The following is a 24,588-nucleotide window of genomic DNA, read 5'->3' as shown; positions in this document are numbered from 1 at the left end:
TGTAGAATGAGCCCAGACCTGTTCACCACAACTGCCTCTAAAATCCTGCACTGTCACTCAAAAAGGTGTTCATTCGGGCCCGAAGTGCCGTCATGCACGAGCTTAATATAGAAGCTCCAGTTACACATAAGACCTTCTAGTCTGAACTTCTAGTCTCTTCAAGCCCTAACCCTATGTCTTTTACATTAAGTACTAATACACATTTTTCCATTGTGTATGTATTGCATAGGTGTAAGTTAAAGGGACTACACTATATTAAGTATTTTCCTCCCCCTACATGTTCCAGCCATGTCCTAACGTGTAGAATGACACATCACTCAATAAGTTGTCGAGACTGTCCTCCAATAGAAAACAACACAAGTGGTTGTTTGTCTTATCCCTGAATTACGACCATATAAGACGTCTACTAAAACAGCGCCCCCAAGCTCCCATTGAGGGTAAGTACATTACATTTAACCCAATTCAGAAACGACTTTGACGACGGTTCCAAAAGTCAAACGCAAAGAAATGAATCACAAACTTGCAAAATTAGCCCCAATTGCAATATATGCAAATAGCAGTCCCAGGTCTTCAGCCCTGCCACCCCTGTGGAGGAACTGAACGTCCAGCGGTGCCAAAGGCTCTCCAAGCGCGCACTGCGCCATTACGCATCACACCTCCCCAACCGCAGCAGCGTCACAGTTCACCACTCTCATATTACATTATATGTGTAAGCTATAGGTTATCACCATTTAACTCACAACAACAGCGACACCAAAGCATTACATACCATTGATGTCTTCGTGAATCCTTCTTCTGCTCCATATGCGTCTCTGCCAACTCCATAAGCTCTCCTGTCCACTTTCATCTCTGTCTCCAAACGTCCTCGCGTTGTCAGACTCCGTGTCACCCGTACGTCCGGTTGTTTGGTGACCGCGGCGAGCCTTGGATCCGCACCGGGTTCCAGTGCATGTAATGAGGGGAAAAACCTCTCGTCATCCCGGCAAAGTCGGGCCTCGGCTCCGCTGCTGTTCTCCACAAAGTCCAGCGTCTCTTTCAGAGTTCCTCTGGAGAACGAGCTGCCAAATGTCCGTGATGAAACTGATGTGGTTGATTTCTCCACAGTTTCGACATTTAAGGATAAAATATATAAAAAATATAAACAATCTGAAATAAACTGCTGTAAAGCATTTCCTCTGATGCCTGTGATTTATATAGACTGAAGCAGAATTTGTGTAGAAAAAATAATAAAATATAGTGAAAGGTGTATATGGTATAGAGTTTAATGTACACGTTTAATATAGAGGCTGCAGTTACACGTATGACCTGAGGTGGCAGTAGTGAGTATAAAATGGCAACTTGCATCTAGCCTCTAACAGGTCAGTGCTTTTTCAATGTGGGAGAAGCGCCATGAAGCATACTGTATAATATAATACAATTATAATCAATTATAAATGCAAAGTTGACTAAATTAGTGTTCTACAACAAAACATTCCTTGCTTTTCCAGTTGTCTCACGTATAGGGGAATCTGTCCGGTGCATTTGGAGCAGTGGGAATCCTCAGCGCCACAAGGACCCACCTCAATATCGATCAGGAGTCTTGGCCAGTTGATGTCAGATGGTCGGAGAAGTCTCCGTTAAATGACATAAGTGAAATTGTTGTGAAATATAAGAATGATAAGAAGTCACAAAGGTATTAACTGTAAAGAACAATGCGATAGAACAATTTTAGATGTGGGAGCCTAGATACAATATATTAACAGACAATTACAAAAAGCGAAATTATGCTCTTTCCTCTGCAAAATACAATCGGAGGAAAAAATAGTTTTCTTCAAGCCGAAATGACATGATAGAAGAGAGAGAGACATAAAACACTGCAATTAACACATCAAGATTAAATTTCAACAATAGAATGTTAAAAGGAAACGCAGCCACCACTATTGCAACAGATTCTAATTTTAATAGTGAATACGGCAACACTTTTGGCCCAAACTAAGTTGAGCAATCATCAGTTTTCAAAGCATCTGCACTTCATAGGAAAGACAATATTGATCACGGAGCCCCCGGGCGGCGCCGCTGAATCCCCCACAACCACTTTTGAGTTAAACATCTTCAGCTTAATTTTTCAATCGAATGTAAAACGCCCTCTTTATTCTGTCTTTCTCAGTAGATTTTTCAGCTCAGCGTTAATTTGAATATTTAAAAGTCCCGGTCTGGTGCTGATAAAACACTTTTCAGGAGGATAAATAATGTAGAGTGTGGTTAATGTTAGCGTGTTCTTCTTTGCATATTTTAAACCCAATGAGAAGTTGCGTCGCATAAAGAAGCGGCTTTGGCTTTCTACCACACGCCCATAAAAGTATTTTACAGATTTAACTTTGACTTTCGACCTTTATGTAATCCTCATATGTCTAAGTGACGACTCTGTGTGATAGTTACGCGGTGTAGACCGTGCTTTGAACAGTATCTGTCTGAATCAAGTAAAAAAAAAAAAAGCGTTTATTATTTAATCTGGAATAGTGATACAGATCCTAGGTTAGCTTTGTGACAAAGGTGTCCTTTCTTTGACAAACTGAAAGAGAAAAGTTTGAACTCTGGGGATTTATGAATCTTATACGTTTTTGGGTGATTTTAGAATAACTGGTGGGGATAAATACCCCGTCAAACTTTTTTTTTTAAACCTTTTACTGGAAAGTCCCACTAAGTTTCAGACTTTTCATGGGAGTTCTGGCCCCAAGGGAAACTTATCGGTCTTTTGTGATAAAGGAAACCGGAGAGAACATGCCAATTACACACAGAAAGGCCTCATGCAACCTGGGAATCGAACTCGGGACCCCCTTGCTGAGTGTCATCAAATGTCTGAAAGTATGGAAGCAAAGCACATCTATTCAGAGGCAACTTGATTATGACACAAGTTTGTATTTTAAGTCTTTATTCAACTATTAAAAATATCTGTAATAAAATAAACTCTAGTATTTTATTCTATTTAGTGGGTGAAATGTTGACATGCCTTGTCATGGCGACGTGTAAACAGACAGCAACCTCCCTCTCTCTCGGTACAGCAGCCTTTTTCTGCAAGCTGCATTTGTGGTTTCTGTGTTGCACATTGATTTACTGGATACTTTTGTACGTCTTTTTTTTTACTCCAAAGAGTCCATAATGGTTCTGAAGAAAGCAGCTTCAAAAACACATTTGAGACCTTCTGAAACACTGAAGAGGCACCGAGAGCCCCCTACACCTACAGCACAGTGGGGGCGTCACAAGAGGAGCCGCAGGAAACGAGGAAGGGACAAACGAGGAGGTATCCGGGCAAGACTGACAGCAAAGCCGCACATGCCTTCTATGGTTCTGGGTAATGGACGTTCACTGGAGAATAAAATAGAGGGTGAAAGACTGTTGTGGCGCGGAGGGAGCTGCGCAGGAGGAAAGAGGAAGGAAGGAGGAGGAGCTGACCAGTGCAGGGCACCACGCTCTGAAACAGGGACAAACCCAAGAAGCGCTGCACCATTTCAGAGGATTAGAGGAGCACTTGAAGGCAGCCAGGTTTCCTCCGGGTGCTACAGTTTCCTCTACCTCCAAAAACATGCTCCTCAGGTTGACCCCAGTGTTAATTTTGACAACATATTTTAATTTAGTTTTAGTTTTAGTCTTTTGACGAAAATGTAATTCGATTTTAGTCTAGTTTTAGTCAAAAAAATCTTTTCAATTTTAGTCTAGTTTTAGTCGACTAAAATTGCAAGTAAATTTAGTCGACTATATTTAAGACGAATTTAGTCGATTTTGCTTTGATAATATTCATTATAATCATGTTTAATCTTGTTCCTCTGCTTCATGGAGCTGCTCCACATGAAGAAAGTTCAGAGCTGAACCGTTGGCAGTGAATTTACATGATATGAGTCTCTTTCAGACGGTCAATAGAAGTTTGGATGATTTTAGTCTCTCCTTTTCATTTTTATTTAGTCTTATTTTAGTCGACTAAAATATCTGGACATTTTAGTCATAGTTTTAGTCTCATGAAAAAGTTTTAATATAGTTTTAGTCCAATTTTAGTCGACAAAAATAACACTTTGACTAAAATTAAGACTTAATATTTTAGTCGACGAAATTAACATAGGTCGACCCACAGTAAGTGCAATAGATAGGCAGACAAATAAATACATACAAACTGACCCGGCACTGAAAAACACCTAAAAAAATACCACACATTTCTTCTGTTATTTTTTTTCATTGCACACACGGTACATAACAAGTGCTGAGGATCATTAGGAGTGTAAATTTCCAAATGGCACAGATCAGGTTGAGACGCCGACAGTTTGTTCCCGGCGCTCTTGTTAATGAAGCGCGTTAAAAGAGTTGATTGTTTGCGAGAGGTGTTTGATAGAGCGATGTGCGTCACTCGTGCTGCTACATGTGACGACGGCACCAGACAGTCACACAGGCAGCTGTCGGGGATCGGGAGAATTAGGTGAAAACGCTGGGAAAAGTACAGGACGTCTTGGTGTTTTTTGCGGCGGGCTGGATAAAGTCATTATGTAGTGTTTTTTCTCTATGGGTTCTTGTTTTTACTTAACACATTCAGTTATATGAACAAAAGAACTGCGGTATAGGCCAAGGGGGATTTGCTACAGTAGGCCAAGGCGAAATTACCAAATAACATGTAGACAGGACAGGCACGAGTAAATTGCAAGATGTGACCCCTTACTGTTCTAATTACGAATTATCTCTCCCGCCTCGCCCCATATCCATCATGAGGTCAATTTTTCAAGGTTACAAGTTTGAAATCTTCCATCTCTGATTGAATTTTTCCTTCTTCTTCTTCTTTTTTTTTTTTTTTTTACTGGGAGGAGTTATAATTATGAAAATGCGTTTAGGGAGAGCGTCGGAGTGTCCTGATTGCGCAGAGAGACAGAGCGGCGGGAGAAGTCGGCGTGATTGATGCCGCGCAGATGAGCCGCGGGGCCCCCCTCTCGGCCGCCCCGGGTTCACCGTGTAATGATAGCTTTATAATTAAGATTAAAGACCGCCGCGCACCGACAAGACACTGGAGTGGTGTGGGGCCGCGCAGTGACACTGGGAGTAATTGGAGAGAAGTGGGATCGGCAATGATCTCAGGCCTCGCACGCACCACCAATGTATGCAAACTGCGGCGCGGAGGAGGAAATGAGCTTCACATACAACAGGAAAGAGTCAGTGATCGGGGCAGGCTATTTCCAAATGAAAGCGTGGTAGGATTCTATAGGCCTGTGAGAGATGTTTGATTGTTGTTTAACTGTTTTAAGAAATTAACAATATAATACAAACAATATAACTTTATCTTACACTTTGCTGGTTTTGCTAGTTACAAAATATATCCATTTGTTTCAGTTCCTGATCCTCCACGTGAGCTACCATGAGCCCCTCCCACCCCCCACTTGCTCCCCTTCACAGTGCCGTTGTTTCAATAAAGAGATGTTGCTCTGTGTGTGGCTGTAGTGAAGCTATGACAAGTGTTTCCACTTAAGCTTAGAAAGAGATCCAGAGGTGAGGAAAGCATTTCCCGGATACGTAGGACCTCAGGAAGAGCTTTATGGGAATAGGAGGAGCTTTTTGGGAGCGACTACTGGTGAAGATTGAAAGACTATTCAAAGATGTGCAAGTGGCTTGAAACATAACAGGTGTGTTTTAGATAAAGGGTTCCCAATCTTTTCAGGCCGTGACCCCCAAAATCACTCAACACTCAACTTGGAACTCTCTTTTGTTAAATGTAATATGTATTTATAATAATTTAAGCTGCAAAATATTTAATGTTATTTTGGATACAGTATTTTTCTATTTGGCTTAATTTCACTATATGCTGAAAAATACATTAAATTCAATGCAGAAATGTTAAAAACATTGTCTCAAAATCATCTTGCCCCCAGGGGGTTCAGACCCCCACTTTGGGAACCACTGTTTTAGTTGAGACAACAACATTGTAGCATGGTAGAAATGTCGAAAAAGTGAAATTTTGCATAACACCTGCCTCTTAAGGTCTTAAAACAAACATTATTTTGATGCTATAAGTCGGCTAAAGTTGAGGTATGACTTGGACTTGAATTTCCGGTGCATTTGTCTATTGGACATGTTTTGTTGATAGCACTGAATGGATTGTCACTATATTATTAAAATGAAAATGAATCATTGTCATATGATATGCAAATATGTTTATTTGACTATTTGACTTCATGTTTGCCTGTATACTTAATTTGCCTGAACTTTACATTATCTTTTTTACTGCTCTGTTTACTGCCTTAATGTTTGGTGCAGCCCTGTGAGGCAAGTCCTGATAGTTGTGATATTGGGCTGTACAAAACCATTGATTGATTAATCATCAAGCACAGTCACAATGTGTGCGGTTACATGTTCCAATCAATCAGCATGAGGACATATTCTGAATAAGACTGTGCCATTAATGCTGTTTCAGGAGGTCCTGGATTAAACTTTAATATTTCTTAAGCTCTTGTTGCCATTTCCCAGCTGTGCTGTGACCCTCCTCCGCCTGGCCTCACCTCTGCTGCTCATCAAGGCTCATGGCCCCCTCGCCTCAGGCCTCCTCCTCTGCCTCCGCCAGTGTCATTTACTTACCCTCAATTCACTGTCTTCCACCGGTGTCCAAGTGCCAAACAAAATGCATGTCCAAAAAAGCTCTTCTAAAGTCTGTTTCCCTGAGTCGTTTCAAGTTGAAATGTATTACAGATCTTGAAGAATACAGAAGAGCTCACTTCATCGGGCTCATAAAACCTGTTGAAGATTAAGCTGCTCTCACTTTTTGCCTATGTACAGGTGTGCAAAGCTCACTTTTTGAGTAATATATATTGCAGGAATTTTTATTAAAATATACAGTATGTATGGTACATGTAATCTCAGAATGTATTTTGTTTTTTTTGCCTATTATGCTGAAGAAAGCCTGCACTGATCTCTTATTACGATGACTTTGTTAACTACATTTCCATAATCACTCAATGTGATTTTCCTGCGTGGCCTGCCACTGCTCGCGCTGAAAGGGCCTCACTGACGTCTGCTCCGTCTGATGAGCCGCAGTCAGGTCGCTCACACGAGTAATCATCATATGAAAGGTGCCGTGTCATGGGCAGATTTAAATAAGAGGGTTTGAGCAGCATTTGCATGTGTCTGAGCGCCCGGCCTGCACGGGTATGAAGGCCCGCGCTGTATGTGTCTGCGCGCCCGGGCTAAGAGGCTAATGTCATCGAGTACCAGGCAGACGTGACTTAATGTAATCTGTCATGTCATATGCTAATCTTCAGTCTCTCCCTTGCAACATGATGTAGCTTTGAAGTAGGACGTGGGTGTGTAGTGGTCGCTGGTAAAGACGTCTATAATTTTTCTCAATTAACTTGTCTTACTTCAATTAACCATTTTAGGAGTGAAGAAAAAAAGTGATGTTCAATTATGGGTAACGCTACTGCCTATAAACTTTCTACGATGACACAAGATATCGTTTTGCAACATATCGCATGTTTGTTGTGATACGTGTATCATATCAGAAACTATACATTGCAGTACTTTTGATACTAAAAAAAACACACACCAGATTTGGTTAAAAAGAGTCAGACTTTTAACATGCTTCTCCCATTTGAGCTTTTACAAAAGGTGTTAATCAACATCAGACTGGTTAAAATGTATTATATACATTTTGGAAACTCAACTAGTGCTTTGTTATTTAAAGCAGTACTAAGTAACTTGTGCCTCTAGAGGCCATAAGCGCCACTGCAGGTGTTGTAGCATGTAGTATGTTTTTTACTCATTAATTGTGAGAGTAAATACTACGCTGATAGAAAAGACAAAGGGAGAGAGGGATATTGTACATCCAATTACACAATGGAGATCATTTTTTTTACTCAAACCTGACTGTAAATACTGTTTAAGTGGTGCTAGCCCGCAGTTAGCTTTGCCCGTTAGCTTCTTCATGATTCTATTTGTGTGTATAGGTGCCTCCAAAGTTGCAATTGTTGATTTCTGGCCAGAGACACCGGGGGAAATGAAAGACATCATCCCATTAAAGGAATAGGCCACCGTTTTTATATACTAAGATATGTTCTTACCTAACCTTAGTCGAGTTAATATATCCCCGTCTGGTCTTTGTCCGTGCGCTCTGTCACGCATACGGAGCACATACGCAGCCTCTCCCACATGTCATATAGCTCCAAAAATGCTCACGATAGAAGCTACCAAGCTCTTCCACGTGTTCCCTATTTAAATAAAGTTACGTGAAGTGTTTTCATGCAAAGTATATTTACACAGAAATGTAGCATGTAGATTTTATAAGCAGATAAAAAGGGGGACTATATTGTGAGGCGCAATGATACAGGAGCACAACGTCCGCGCAGTAACTCCTAAAGACTTCCCCGCTCACTTCCGTCAATAGAAGCTGCGTGACTTGTATTACTCCCAGAGGGACTACGGAAAGGATTTATTAAGGTAAACAAGTGACTTAGTACTGCTTTAATTCATTCGGGGTAAAATATCGCAGTTTGTTGTTGTTTGTAAATGCAATACTTTGTGCAGTGGAATATATTGTATCGCAATACAGTACGTATTGTATCAGGCCCTCAGTATTGTGATACGTATTAGATTTCTTTCTAATAGCCTAATTTCTACTGTTTCAACTTTAGGAGATTTTGTGTTCTGTAAAGATTGGAGTGACATATTCAGATAGAACAACAGACACTAATTGCCACATAAGTTGTTTGTTTAATTCTGCAACTGTCGTGAGATTGTGTGTGCGGCTCATCCTCTCTTTTTTCCCCCTCTGCCTTCGCTTCCCTTTTTTGTGGATCCCATGACTGGCTTTAAAAACAGTATGTGGTTTATCGATTTCTTGATTTATTTGAAGGAGTTTTGGCCCATTTGCTTTACTGGACACGGACAGGAAAGGGTGTATAGAAGGGGGAGAGACATTCAGCAAATTGTCTGAGCTGGTACTCCAACCTACAACACTGGTCGTAGCGGTGCTTCATGAACATGGCTGCTGTGGTACATATCCATTTTAGCTACCCCATAAATACACTTGATTCAATATGATCAAAACCGACCCCTGTTTTGGCTGTTTTTTCTCCGAATGCATCCTCTTATCAGTGACAGTTCTTCATCCAATAAACAGTAAACCCTCTGTAATCACATGTCCCTCCATTCCTCTGGACTGGCCCTGGCTTTGCTCAGGCTCAGAGTCGAGGCTCATATTTCCATGTTCTGTTCAATGCCAGATATCGATTCAAAACGATTCAATTTAGCAGCGCGCGGATTTGTTCCGTGCCCACTGAGCTCGGTGTCAGGGGTCACACAAGCTGCCTCTTTCTTTACAGGGGTCAGCGGTTTGAACAAATGGGAAAAAGTGAAAGTAAATAGGCGTTGTAACCGCAGCTGATCTGAGTGGGAGGCTCATAATGGGACAGGGATGACTGCATCTGTTACAAGCTCAATCACAGTGGACACTTTATGTTAGTTTTGATCACCAGCAGCATCAGTTTAAGACATATAAATGGACTTTGTTGCCCGCATTTGACTGACAGACATTTTATTAGTCTGTATTGGCTTAGTATATTTTTGTGCAGTCGAAGATGCAATTTACGACAACCTAGAGTCCTACCAGTCCAAGGCTACGTTCAGACTGCAGGCTGAAACGACCTAATTCCAATTTTTTTTTAGCCCTGTGCAACCTGTATCTGATCTTTTCATGATGCGACCCAGGCCACTTGGATATGTGGTCCAAATCCGATCTGATCTTTTGCAATGCGACTTCAGTCTCAACGGCCAGGATGCATTTATCTGACCTGCACGCCATCGATGCGCTTACTGATTCCATTAATTTGTAGTAAAGTCGGCGGGAGCGGGAGGAAAACTACAGGTGGACTTGTTATGAATGAAGTTAGCAACTCCCTCTCCCCCGCTGAAAACCACAGCGGCACGCTTCACGTTAAAGGAACAGGCCAACGTTTTTCCATACTGAGATATGTTCTTACCTGAGCTTAGACGAGTTGATATGTACCTGTCTGGTCTTTGTGCGTGCCCTCAGTCACGCAAAACGACCAAAGATGTTGCTAGCATTTGGCCTCTCCCAGTATAATCCTATGGCCCCAAACGGCATGAAGTTACAAGCTACCACGCTCTTCCACGGGCACGCACAAAGACCAGACAGGTACGTATCAACTCGTCTAAGCTCGGGTAAGAACATATCACAGTATGGAAAAACAGTGGCCTGTTCCTTAAAGCCATCGCTGTCTCTGCTCCACAAAAGTCCTTAGTCCAAAAAAATATCTCTCTTCCCTCTAAAAATTTAACAGATCTGCGGCGCCTTTTCCAGTTTACCTCCTCAATGAGTATGCGACACATTAAGGGCCCGATCTTGTGCATCAAAACGGAGACGAGAGTGTGACATTTTGCGCTCAGTAGGAGCACTTTATGATCTTGCCACTCCAGACTTAGCGCATTTAAGTGGGTAGAGACACAGATTTTCCTCCAACCAGATCGACTCCGCCTCCAGGAGAGTGGTTGTGTGGGAGTGGGGGGTGAACATGTGCTTTTGTTTTGCTTCGCGTTCACGCCAAGCGCGGGCCGATCCGCGCCACAGCGGACGCTGTAGCTCTATTTGTCTCGAGACGTGAACATCGTTTAGTTAGTAAAGTTTTTAGTTTGACCTGTGAGAGCCTAAGGCTTAAAAAAGAACGCAAGACAGCGCAATGTAAACGAGGAAGTGAATGTCAGCCGTGTTTCCATCAGTGCAGTCACCTCCTCTTGTGACGCCCCCTCACAGGTGGTGGAGGCGAATGGCACATATAGCGCCGCCACTCAGAAAATAATTCACAAAGAGCCTGCGCCGCCACAAGATCTGGCCCTCCAGCTCCCGTTTTTTTTTGTTTTTTTTGAGCCTTAAGCCCGGCAATCTTAACGTAGCCGAAGTAACTCTGGAACCCGACTGGATTGGAATAATTGGTCTAAGGGCGTCATGTCATCAAGAAAAAAATTAAGTTTGAGCATTTTAGACAAACGCCCTTCCAGTGGCAATTCTGCGGTATGGCCAGGAGTTGCACAGGCCACCTGCATGCCCAGTTGAAATGTATATGGCAGTTTAAAGGGGCTGGATGCAAGTTGGTCATTTTATACTCACTACTGCCACCTTAGGCCATATGTGTAACTGCACCTTCTATATTAAGCTCGTGCATGACGGCAATTCGGACCTGAAGTGACACCTTTTTGAGTGACAGTGCAGGATTTTAGAGACAGTTGTGGTGAACAGGTCTGAGCTCATTCTACACAATAGGACATGGCTGGAACATGTAGGGGGAGGAAAATACAGAATTTTTAAACTCCCTATAGTCCCTTTAAGAGGGTCAGTAACAACTTGTTATACGTACATTGCCAAACTCTCCTTGAACCGCCACCTTAATATCTTAGAGGGATTTGTGCCACAGAGCTGCATTGTCAGCAAATTTTAACTATTTTGCAAGGAAGGAAGTTAGTGGTTTTAAGATGGCATCAGCCAGCAGAGCGGGGACAAATGTGAACAATCTATGTTGTTTTTGCCACAAAAACCTAAGGAGAGTCATGAGCAAAGATTTTAAACTTAGGAGAAATCAAAGTGAATGGACAACAGGAGGAAAAACATTTGGTAGATGGCCACAAGAAGAAAATGCTTTTAGAGAAGATGAAGCCTCAACATCCTACACAGGTACATTCTTGTTAAGTACATTTACGAAAATGTGTTACTGTGTTCCTGCTTTGGAACTGTAATAAAAAGCAGGAGTGGATGGCTGGCCAGGCAAGGTTGTTGCTGCTGCCTCCCACACTCTGCCAAAAGATAAGCAGAAGAAGATGGGTGGATGGAACTTTTAAGAAATATGGGAAAAGGTGTGCTCAAACTGATGCATGCACCGTTACCAGAACGCTGACGAGGTTTGTTCTTATGCCCCATAAGTGCACTCCCCATGGGCCCCCCAGTGAAAAACGGCCGGACTGTGTCATTTCTGCAATAGTCACATTGGAATTGGTTTATCCCCCACAATTAAGCACCCGTTGGCACAACCCCGCCAAATGTTCTCTTTGGTATGCAGATATTGTATTTTTAACCACTGGGAATCTCCTCATATGAAAAGCAATAAAACCAAAGAATAAAAGCAGCTAAAATATTACATTTAATTAACTCATGAATTCTATTTTTCACGCTTGCTAAAATCCATTGCCATAGAATAATATAATCCAACCTTTGCCCTCGGAGCTTTAATGAACTCCTTTATTACGACACTACATCCTGTAATGAGGCAGCGTGCGCATCAGTTATGGCCAAGGGAGAAATCTTTTTTTTTTTTTTTTAGGAATTCCTCTTTGCTTTTTGTTTTTTAATTTTATTGTGGGGACTCACCTAAATGTGTCTGTTAACAAATCAAAATGATGATGCGACATTTATATTATCTTTATTTTAGTGTGGAAGCAAGTGCTGGTGGTATTTGTTTTTTACTGTTACCACAATCGAAAAAGGAACAGGTTATGGTAAAAAAAATAAAAAAGAGTATTCTTCAATTACTGACTATACTGCATTTTTTTTTACTCACACAGCATTGTCTTATTTACATATCAGATTCGGGGGCCTGATACTGTAATACAGGAAACATCTTATGGTAAATTAAGTGCAACATGCCCACAAATAGCAGATTTTTACTTTTCAGCTTGCACCCGCTATTTAATGCGTTAATGACTACGTTAATGGCTACGTTCGACACAGAGTCCATGCTGGATTTGTAGACTCCTCCTACCCTGCTCTGACTGAACATGTTCCTAAAAAGGGCATAAGGGCGGGATCTTCACTGTAAACTCGTAAACACGTAGTTCGGTTGTAACCGCGCCTTTAGCCTTGATGCTAACGGCCTGTCAATCAAGAATTCGAAATGTTATCATGTAAATGTCAATGTAGGCGTTATCACAGGAGCAATATATAGCTGCAGACAGTGTAACATAATAAGGAACTATTCTTTACAGTTATTTAAAACATGTATAAAGAGCAATGCTTTCTAGTGGAAAACTAGCTTTTTTTTTTATGCAGCCACTAGGTACTGCAGCAATAGCGGCAAATGGCGGCCCCCGCCATAGTAAACGGAAACTGTGCTCCCCGTGGCCATTGGTCTCACAGCAAAAAGACCCTGGGTCAGTTTTCCTCTGGTTGCTATGGATTCCACTGTACATCACTGAAAAAATGCACAATAGGGTCCCCTGTACGACCAGGACACCCCTGAAAAAGTGAATATGAATCTGTGGGAATTTGCTGGTTAAAAATAAAAGTCAATAAAGCTACATGAGTTGCTTTCCAATTTTTATGCACAATTACCAAACACATTATTATGTTAAAAAGTTAACTCAAAGACAAGTAGGCCTAAGTATATTGCCAACATAAGATTGGGATCCAGACTTTCAACCTTCAGTAGTTTTTTTGAGCCACTGAGCTATGGGCAATGCATTACTTATTTTTAATTTTTTTTTTAGATATTTTGCTCATATAGGCTACTTGTTTATCCTAAATCCATTAACACGGCGGAATTTGCTCAGTCAACAATGTCTTGATGTGACCTTTTCCGCACAGGACTAACATTTTGTTTTATTTACAGCACTGTATTCACTCTGTTATCATCTGCTCAGGGGGACACCGCTGGAGAAAAGAGCTAAATTTGATGGTCGCAGTGTCCCCGCTGCCAAAATACCAAAGACTGGAAAATAAATTTGTTGAAGGAAAATGTCAGGTGGGGTGCTGAGAGAGGGTCTGAAGACACAATTACAGCGGGGCGCCCCCCTGTGGAGTGGAGTGTGTGGTTTTCATGTCTGGAGTGAGGATCGGAGCAGCGGAGTTGGGGGATGTTTGATCGGATTGACGAAGGACAGTGGGGGAGAATGTCAAGGCTCCCCATGTACGAATTACATGTGCATACTAAACCTTCAAGAACTCGCTGTCGGATTTTGTATGAAGTATGGCAGGGCTGTCCAAAGTTTTTTCCATCAATGGTCACATACTGAAAAATGTGAGGAGTAAAAGGCCACTCACTGCGGATGTATTTGGGCACATGAGAGAGAGTCTATTTCGACAGCTCTCGTTGTTCTATAGGTCATTTATACAGTGATGATTCTGATATTAAAGGGATAGTTCCAGATTTTTGACATAGGGCCTCATTTCCTAGTTATCCAGAGTGTTGTTGATTTCTGCATATATACTATATATATATATATATATATATATATATATTTTTTTTTTTTTTTAATTCATGCAGTCCTTATATTTGAAGAGTTTAGTGGTGCTAGGCTAGTGCATGTCTATGGTAACTAGTAGCCTGAATTAAAAACAGTCTGACCCGAGCACAGTGCACCTGAGGCAAATCACTTAAAACGCCGGACTACCCATATAAATGTCTGTGCTGACTGAATATTTTTTTAATATAACCATTATGCATTTAAAATAACTTATATTTGAGCTTCAGCTTCCTGGTTGTAAACTACGCAGCGGCGGAGTGATCTGCTAGGTTACCGGATCTACAGTAGTTTGTTTACCTGCGACCGGCATTACTACACGTGGAATTCACAAAGGAGCTTTCTACAAATCAGATATGGCAACGTTTGGAGGACTACCGATGATTTTGAAGAGGTTTTTAATGCAGGCTAATAGTTACCATAGACATGCGCTAGCCTAGCACTAGCCTAGCACCACTAAACTCTTCAAATAAGGACTGGATGAATTAGATACAAAAAAAAAATATCTCCAGAAATCAACATCACTCTGGATAACTAAGAGATGAGGCCCTGTGTCAAAAATCCTGAAATATCCCTTTAAAAGACAAAATGTTAGTAATTGAGTTCCACTGTAATGTAATCATCATATCTTGCCCTCAACAATATCAAACTACTTGAGTCATTTGTATGTATTTGTTTTGTAAATCTGCACTTTGGATCAATACTATTTCGGTTTTGGTTTATTTCGGTTTGGTCATTTACAAATGATTCAAAACATTCAAAACATACAAGTCAAGCAATGTCAAGCAATGAACACAATAAATGACCAGGCGCAGGCAGAAGCTAAAGCTTATTGTGCCTGCCCTTCACTTTTAAATAATAAATGCAGCACGTTAATGGTAATAACCCTTTGTCCCTTTGGTAAGGGACAAAACAACAACATTGCCTGTAGTGAAATTGCAGCAACCCCAAACTTTGGGTTAGTGGACAGACATTGTAATCAACTGAGTTGTTACATGGTATTGACTAAAGATACTTCTGGATCATAGGCCAGAGTTCAGGAAGGACATCGGACAAAAAAAGCCATGCATAATCCATATCAAAGTCCTTACGTCGGGGGTCTGGGGGGGGGGGGGGTAAAGAGAGTTAAAAGGAACATCATTTCCTGCATATGCGTATTCTTAGTCTCTAAAACTACATTACACACGGTACAACATATTCCAAAACATTCTTGAAGTTTTGTATATAAAAAAAGGTTGTTAATGCACATAAAACTAACAGCTCACATTAAGGCTTCAAGTGGTGCATTTGGATGTTTACTTCGCCACATATTTAATTTCTTAGACTAAACACTTTCTCGATGCACTTCATCCAAATGCTCAGCCTCCGTAACACTTGATGATCCCGCTTTTGTGTCAAATAAGATATAAGGACATGATGAGGCGACTGCTAAATGCACCACAGATAAATGCAAGCCTACAACATTACAGTCTAGTTCTGCAGATTTAAAATACTGCACATCCCTGCTTCAGCCTGAACTATATATCCTCACTTCTGCAGAGCAACTCTCAGCTAATAATCTTTCCAATTATTCATACCCTGAAGACAGCCTGATGAATTGCCAGTGGTAATTAATATGATTAAGTGAGATGTGCAAAATGGTAATTTATCCTGGTCTGACAGAGTTAAGTAAACCTGCTTATAAAACCCGCCTAATTAGCTGTCATAAAATAGAGCAGAGAGGTAATCCTCTGAACAAGTGCAAAGATTCTGGATTCTGCCTTCGCAAACCAAATCAACACCATATTACTGTTTCACAGTCGCTTAGATCATTTCGTTTTTTTCTTTTTCTATTGCACTCGCCAGTCTTTCTAATGTTTAAAGGCTAGATATCATACACATTTTAATCTTTATATAGCACATTATGTCATGAGCAAACATCAAATACAAACAATAAAATCTTGAAATGGAAAGATAGATATAGATATATATCTATAGTTTGAAGAGTCAAAAGTCCTCAAAATGACTCCCATAAGGCCATGCCAAGTACATACTGTAGAAACGTAAACTGTATCATGTCCGTCATAATCACAATATGTTGAATTATTATCATGGATTATTATGATGCGTGAAGGTAAACATGCATATTTTGTTACTTCTACTTTTGGGCACTTCATCATTGATATTATTAATATTTTGCGAATGGAAAGGAGAATTTATCATCCAGTGCTATGTTCGTTTGCATCTCATAGTTTGGTTGTAGCACCGTCTGCTGGCAGCAGAGAGAATTAAACATGCTATAATTGTATGCAAGCTTTCATTAGCAGGAAATGACATGCTAACAAACCAATGGAGCCACTATTAACGTAGCTTACTTACTTACTTAGGGCTCCGATGGGTTGGGCGCGTCCCATCCCTGTGCGTTGAGCTGACCAGATGAACCAGTTGTTTCCAGCGCTGGCGGTCGTGTGCCAGCTGCTCTGCATCCTCCACAGCAACTCCATGTTGTTGGAGGTCGCCCACAATGATGTCGAGCCATCGGGTGCGGGGTTTGCCTCGTGGTCGTCTCCAACCTGCGGCCCTCGGGCCCTTCTCCAAACTGGAGAATGGCTCTCATCGGATGGTTAGGAGGAAGGCGTCGCTTGGACTTTAAAAACACAGAGGCATGAGATAATCCAAGAAATATAGCAATATAACACTTCAGAAGTGGAAGAGACAACAAAGGCTCGATGGATTACTCAAAACTGTGAATGGAGCACAGGACAATGTTGGTTAAAAGGTTAAAAAGATGTGTTTTCCGTATTTTCTGTTACATGTATATATATTTTTCATTATGTTTCTATTTACTCATTCTCTTGTACAGCACTTTGTGATTTTATCTGTGAAAGTGTTTTAGAAATTAACATTACTTACTTACTTACTACTTACTTATGAACATATGCCATTTTATTTTATGTAAGAAAGGATGTTAGTATATACATTTATAAGAGGTAGGAATAAAGACGGCTGAACTTCAAATACAGTCTCACCTGTTAGTATCCCATGTAATGTTATATCTGTATTTATCAACACAAACTGTGTTGGGTCTGGCTCATACTTTATTGCTGTTTGGTCTGCTGTGCATGTTTTCTTTGATGGGAGTAGCTGTTTCTTCTTGCTTTGAGGCAAATATGCTAACCACTTTTCCACACTTGCACAAATGTAATAAATGTGCCGCTCCTAAATGCATTTCTCATATTTGTGTCTCGATATTTTACCATAATGTGCCAGACCTCTCCTCAGCTCTTTCTCATCCCGGAAAGCTCCTTTTACTGTAAGCTCAACAAACAGAATGTCTAAACCAATGCTCCCTGCACACAATAACCTTTACCAACTCTTCCCATCTCTGCTGCAGCCCGTCACAGCCTGCAAAGCATTGCATGTGACACGAGACTCCAGGGCACTTTTCTCCTAAATATGATTTGCGATGATTGAAAGCTTTTTGATTTCGAAGTGTATTCTCTTTAAGCTAAGTGCTCTCACAGACCATCAAGGAAATTTAATTGCCCCACTCAAAAGAATAAAAAAAAGCAGTTTTTCTGGCCCAAATAATATCGGATTTTAACATCTCAATAGAAAGCCATGGAATTGGATGGTCAACTGGGCGCCTAATGTCATTTGGAAATGCAATTTTCTGATGGCATTTCCGAAGTCTGTCTCACCGAAAGCACAAGATTGATCAAAATCGTAATGAGCCATTTTCAGAAGTGGACTTTTGCTTTGTGCCGGATTATGGAGCCAAACAGCGGGAGCGTTGACCTTATAAAAGCCGAGTTCCTCCATTTGGGAAGCGCTCTGACGTGGACGGACTGGCACAGAGGAAAAGTACAGGCAGAACAACTGTAAGCCACGATCCTCAAGCTGTGGTTTTGTTACATACTTCCTGATATGGGCACCATTCTAAGGAGTATTGCTTGTTAGAAAGACTGAATATTTTGTGTTGAATTCGTAGCAGCGGTCCTTCAATGTCCTTATTCTGCACCTGTCGTGGTGGAGATTTGCAAAGATCATCGACTGGGCTGGTTTGAGTTGAGGATGTTTAAGCTATTTTCAGAATTTTGTACTTGTCTTCACGCGTGCCCTCAGTCACGTAACACAGCACAGACAGCGTTAGCATCTAGCCTCTCCTCCTCTCCTCTATAGCTCAAAATGAGGTGAAGATCGAAGCTACCAAGCACTTACACGTCTTTAAATATGGTTACATGAAGTGTTACACAATCAAAGTATAGTTACACCAAATGAAACAACAATTTTCTAAGCGGATAAAAAGGGGAACTATATTGTAAGGCGTAATAATACCAGGAGTGTTTGATATCCGCACAGTAATATCTTCACTTTATTGTGCGGACGCCGAAGTACTCCTGGTTAAGTGGGGTTTTTGTGGGCTGGAAAACACCCATAGCCATGTTATGTAGAACAACCTTTTTCCTCCAACCAGACTCTTGCAAGGGAAAGGTGTGGAGGGAGTTTGCAGGAGCAAAATGTGCTTTTGTTTGGGTCACGTTAATGCAATTACGGCCGAGCGAGTGCTGCCAGCTGCACATCTCTTTCTCACGGGACACCGGACACAGACAGTGTTTACCTCACAGTGGGATAAATAAAGGGTTTAGTTTAACCTGATAGAGTTCATTAAAGCCCATAATGCTAAAGGAAGAACGAGGAAAAGAATGTAAAGCTGCCATAGGAGAGCACTCAGTGCTGCTTGTAATAAACCATACCTCAGACAACCTTTTCTCGTCAGTGGTGCAGTCGCAGGGTGGCTGGACGCACCCTTCGAGATCGGGTGAGGAGCTCATTACCCGGGAGGAGCTCGGAGTGGAGTCAATGCTCCTCCACGTCAAAAGGAGCCAGCTGAGGTGGCGAGGGCATCTGTTTCGGATGCCTCCTGGTCGCCTGTTCCAGGCATGTCCTAGTGGGACAAGGTCCCGTGGAAGGCCCAGAACACGCTGGTGGGACTATGTCTCCGAGCTGGCCTGGTGTCACCTCGGGGTCCCCCCAGAACAGCTGGAGGAGGTGTGCGTGGATCGGGAAGTTTGGGCATCTCTGCTGAGACTGAGACCGGATAAAGCGGAAGAAAATGGATGGATGGATGAATGGATGGATGGACGGACGGACGGACGGACGGATGAATGGATGGATGGACGGACGGACGGACGGACGGATGGATGGATGGATGGACGGACGGACGGACGGATGGACGGATGGATGGATGGATGGTGTAGTCAAATAGCGCAGCAGCTCCACCCATGCAAGATGTCCATCACGTTTGAAGCAGTGACCCATAAGGTTTTGGCATTCTGGGTTACTTAAGTGTTTTGCCCAATGCTACTAATCTGATTCCAAAACTCTAACACTCAGCACCTTTTGATTGAGCAGTTAGACAATCCGACCAAGCCTCGACAATCAAACCGTTGATGGGATTTTGGGCGACATCAATGCCAGACGCCCTTCCAGGTACATGTCAGGTTTGGTACTCATAGATTTGAATCCATGGTCTTTTCTAAAAATGTTATCGATCACAACACAGCCACTGGTCTTTCTACACATTAACAACTATATCACTGTTTCACGAGCAGAATTTAGCGACCTAGATCTTGATTTTGGCACAGATTAAAAGGTAAAGAAACAGGCCGTACCGAACTCCAGTCTGCACTTCTTTTTGTCTGTTTTCATGAAGTCATGCATTCGGCCTGTTTGGATTCCACTAGAAGCGAAGAATCCGTCTCTTTCCAAAAAAGCTCTCAACAACTCGCAACGCCATTAACGCATTTGGAAGCTGGCTCGGCTCCAGCTCACAGGCAGAAACAGCAGCAGCGCTATAGAGTCGCTAATGCTATCATCAGACATGTTATAAAGACTGCTCATTTTACACAGCATTAATTTACTTTGCACAGATGTATTATGAGTTCAAAAGCAGCTGGAGTGGCTCTACTCACCAATGAATTCAAGAAAAGCATATTCTTTAAATTTATGTTTAACAAATAACTCCTTTATTGTCTTCATATAGAGATGATCGTGAACTATTCAGCTATATTGATTATGAGCTTTGTTATATTGTTGGTCCCACATCAGTAACATAACTGCAGTTGTAGCCAATTTGGTTTCATAATTCAACATGCTGTGGTCATCTTGGTCTGCTGAAAAACTCTCTGGTCCACTATCCTGTTTCACGCAGTAGCACACGCTTTCAGGTTGTGCTGCATGGTTTTCTTCACCTGATTTGTTCTAAGACTTTCAGTGCAATGGCTATAGCATACACTAATGGTAGCTACTATTTAGACCACATGTGTCAAGGTCAAGGTCATGTGTCAAAGAGTAAGTCTATAGCCCATTCTTGTGTGGAGTTATGAACTTCTAACGAAATAACCAGTTTGCACACTCCAGCCACTAGGGGGCAGGTTAAATTTAAAAAAAGGAAAGAATTCCACATGTGTCCAGCAGAGGGCACTGAGATAACAACAGATCAGGATATAAATAGCATAGTATAGCCACATGGAAAATGGTCAGTCTGCCCCAGGTGATAAAGCGCAGCGTGTAAGATGTTGTTTTTTATGAGGCCACAATATATGCGGCCCGCGGCCCACCATGAGGGCTGAAATTCGACCCTCGACCCAAACAAGTTTGACACCCCTGGTTTAGACCCATGACAAAATGCACACATTTTGTTAGCCGCCAAATGTTTTGTCCTTTTCATGGCATTTACATAATTTTTTGCTGGACCATTGGATGTGTATCCAACTCACAAAAAGCTGAAACTTAATTTAAATCAGCATTTAGCTCACAGGACACATTTATACGCTCATTTGTATCTATAGTAAAATCTCAAAAGGTAAATTCATTAATAATTTCTAACCAGACTCTGACCTCACCCAAACGTGGTCGATTGATTGACAACAACTGAAAACATGGATCATTCATAATTTGCCATGTTTGATGGCTAATGCTAATGGCAATAGGAGAAATACATCGAGCAGGCTAACGGCCTCTGAAAAGTCTCCCAGACTAGCCTACTTGCTAACTCTCCGCATACGTAATTGAACGCCGCTTCACCTTTTATTTCTATGTTTAGCCCTATCTAAACTGCTATTGATTGTCAATTGTTAACAGCTTATTGACACAGTAATATATATTCAACTTTCTACTAAGTAAACAGAAGAAAAAGAACCAGGACCTTCTCGCTGTTCTTAGGACTTAAGTCATTAAACCTGAAATACTATATATTTTAACTTCACACACTGGAGCTCAAGAACCATTTAAACTCATTGAAAACCAACCAACAATCAAGCAAAGCAATATTGACACAAGAACAATGCTTTTCCTATCTGCAATACTGAACTCAAAGACGGAGAAAACAACGGAGGACTTCATCCCTGTAGCTGATTGTAAACATATGGAAAGAAAACACAGGCCTAATATTCAAAATGGATTGGTCATAACCTCCACAAGGCTCTTATTTATTGTGTGCCAAACAATAATTGGATATGTGCATTATGCTGCAGAGTGGAGCTGGCAGACAGAGCTCATCACGCGCTGTCCTTGAGGCTTTGAAACAAGATCCATTTAGATTGTATTAGATTGTATGGCACAGGAAAGGAATATGGCCCATAATATCTGCAAGGCCTTTGGAGATAATGATCAAATGAAGAGGTCTTAGCAAAATAGCTTGAATCCAAATGCAGATCGCAATCCCATTACAGCGAGAGAAAATGTGAAATTAATTTAACGCTATATACAGCAACCGGCTTTGTTGTATTGTTTAGCTGTAACACATGTGGAGTTGTACAAATAAGGCGGATCTACACTGGCAAACAATTGGAATATATCTACATGAAATTATAGGGATTTTGAAAAGAAGTTTTTTGTGAAGTTGGTTGTGAACAGGGGAAAAGTGGGGAATGGAAACTACTGTGAAAACGACCATTTTGCTCACTCTGCAAATCATTGGACTTACATTCAGATAACTGGGGTTTGAGTCCCACCTGTGTCACATGTTTCAGTTTCACATAATGCAGTCAAGCGACCAGAGGCGACCACTGATACTGCAGTGAAGTAAGTAAGTAAGTTAGGTAAGTACCGTCAATTCCGGACTATCGAGCCCACCTGAATATAAACCGCACAAACTAAATTCAAAAAGAAAAAGTATAAGTCGCACTTGTCTATAAGCCGCAGGTGTCTGTCCGCATCGTTGTATAGGCCGCATGTTTCAGAGCGTGTGAAAAAAAGTAGCAGCTTATAATCCGAAAATTACGGTAAGTGCTTTATTTGCAATTATACAGTCGTACAACAAAATCGTGTAAATCAGATGTTGGAATAGTCCTGAGCTGCTGTGTCTGAACGCGCCGCCACTGTGGGCCAACCTGACTAGCATATATATGCAGCACCTCCTGGGTTAGTTCCTGTTTCAGAGCATGGTGTCCTGCACTGGTCAGCTCCTCCACCTCCTCCTTCTGCCCTGGCTCTGACGCCATTCTTCACCTGAGGGTCACCTGTGGAACTTTCACCTGACAGTTGACCCAGGACTCAGTGAATATACATATTTTGTTTTGGCTAAATTGTGGCAACAGCATGGGTCAAAGTACACAGTAATGAAGGGAACACATGAACAACACAATGTAACTCCAAGTGTTTCCTTTATTTTACATATAAATAAAGGGACCACTTGTTTACATTATGTTGTTCAAGTGTTCCCTTTATTTTTGTGAGTATACATTGTGTGAGTAATTCTATAGAAAGTGTTCAAACATTACTCCAATAAAAGCAAAAGTTACTCAATGAGCAATTCGGAATGTTTTCTTTTTTTTTTAGTAGAGTAGTGAAACCATGCTTTGCTCCCCGCCCGCTCACCTGGTGCTCCCCTCTTACTCATGCCCCCCTCCACAAGAAACTAAAGCGACCATCTGATAATGCTTTCAAAGTAAATTGGATTTTTCACTTTAAGCAAATTAATGTTTGTGTAGGCTTTCAGTTGAACAGGAGTTTTTCACCGTAGATAAAATAAGTCTTAATATGTCGTGGTCTGTACTGGGTTGATTTAGTGTGGGCAAATCAAGGCTTCGTCGGCCTCTAAAAATGTAAAAATGCTGGATGTGTCTTTAACCTGTTAGTTGTCGTCCCCAGGGGGTTTGAGTCAGGGGTTAGGAAACCAAAATGTGGTTTCCTAACATTTCTTTTTAAAAACTAGAAGGTCTTGGCTTTCAAATGAGGTATATTTCACTGGTAAGTTCTCCTGTCAATGAGATGTGCATAATTGCTAACCCTAAACCTAACCAGAAAACAGGTTAAATTTCATTTCAGTGATCGAATTCTGAGTGTCCTCTTGATTTACTCTGGTTATCAACCCTCCAATAACAAGAGAGGATGGATCTTAAAATTTCCAATTAGAATAATCGTGAGAGTGATAGCGTCACTGAGCCTTAAGGTGGAGCCAATGACATCTGTGCACTGGGGTATTGCCTGGGGTATTCCAGGCACACAATAAACCAATGTAATATGCTACCACAACTCGTGGATACATTTTCAACATTTTGCCCATTTTGAGGCCAAATCTAATGCATGGAATAAAACCCCAATCACCAAAGACAAACAGAGATGACAGAGCGGAGATTGAGGCGTAAGGAAAGGGGCAGCGTGTTCCTCGGAGGAGTCCCGGGACGCGGTGGACCTCTGCAGCGTCTGTTTGTGTTTTGTAATGAACTCGCTCCATTCAGTCCCATCCACAGTGTGACGCAGGGCCGACAGCTGTGCTCGAAATCACATCAGATATTTGACAATGTAACAGGGCTAACAGTTCTATCAAATCATGAACTGGTTTACCCCAATTCTGGAACAACATTGTAGGCTACATCTCTTGGCTTATTCCTGTATTCAGTCAGAGTTGGCAGGTTTTTACATTAAATGGACCTGCACACTATAATGCTAAATTATTATCTCAATATTCACAGTATCCAAATCGCAAGGAGCCTCAGGTTAGCGCAAACTTACTGATGTTTCATCTGAATAAGGTCTTTTAGAGCAGTACTAAGTGACTCATGCCCCTAGAGGCCATAAGCGCCACTGCAGGTGTCGTAGCATGTTACGTTTTTTTACTCATTAATTGTCCGTGAGAGTAAATACTACACTGACAAAGAAGACAAAGAGAGAGAGGGATAATTTACATCCAATTACACAATGGAGATATTTTTTATCATTCAAACCTGGCTGTAAATACTGTTTAAGTGGCGCTAACCCACAGCTAGCTTTGCCCGTTAGCCTGTTAGCTTCTTCTTCGTGATTCCATTAGTGTGTATGGGGGCCTCCGACCTTGTGCAGGGAAGTGACAATTGTGGTTTT

Source organism: Gobius niger (assembly GCF_951799975.1).
Source record: "Gobius niger genome assembly, chromosome: 17".
NCBI classification, from domain to species: Eukaryota; Metazoa; Chordata; class Actinopteri; order Gobiiformes; family Gobiidae; genus Gobius; species Gobius niger.
This window is presented reverse-complemented; position numbering follows the sequence as displayed.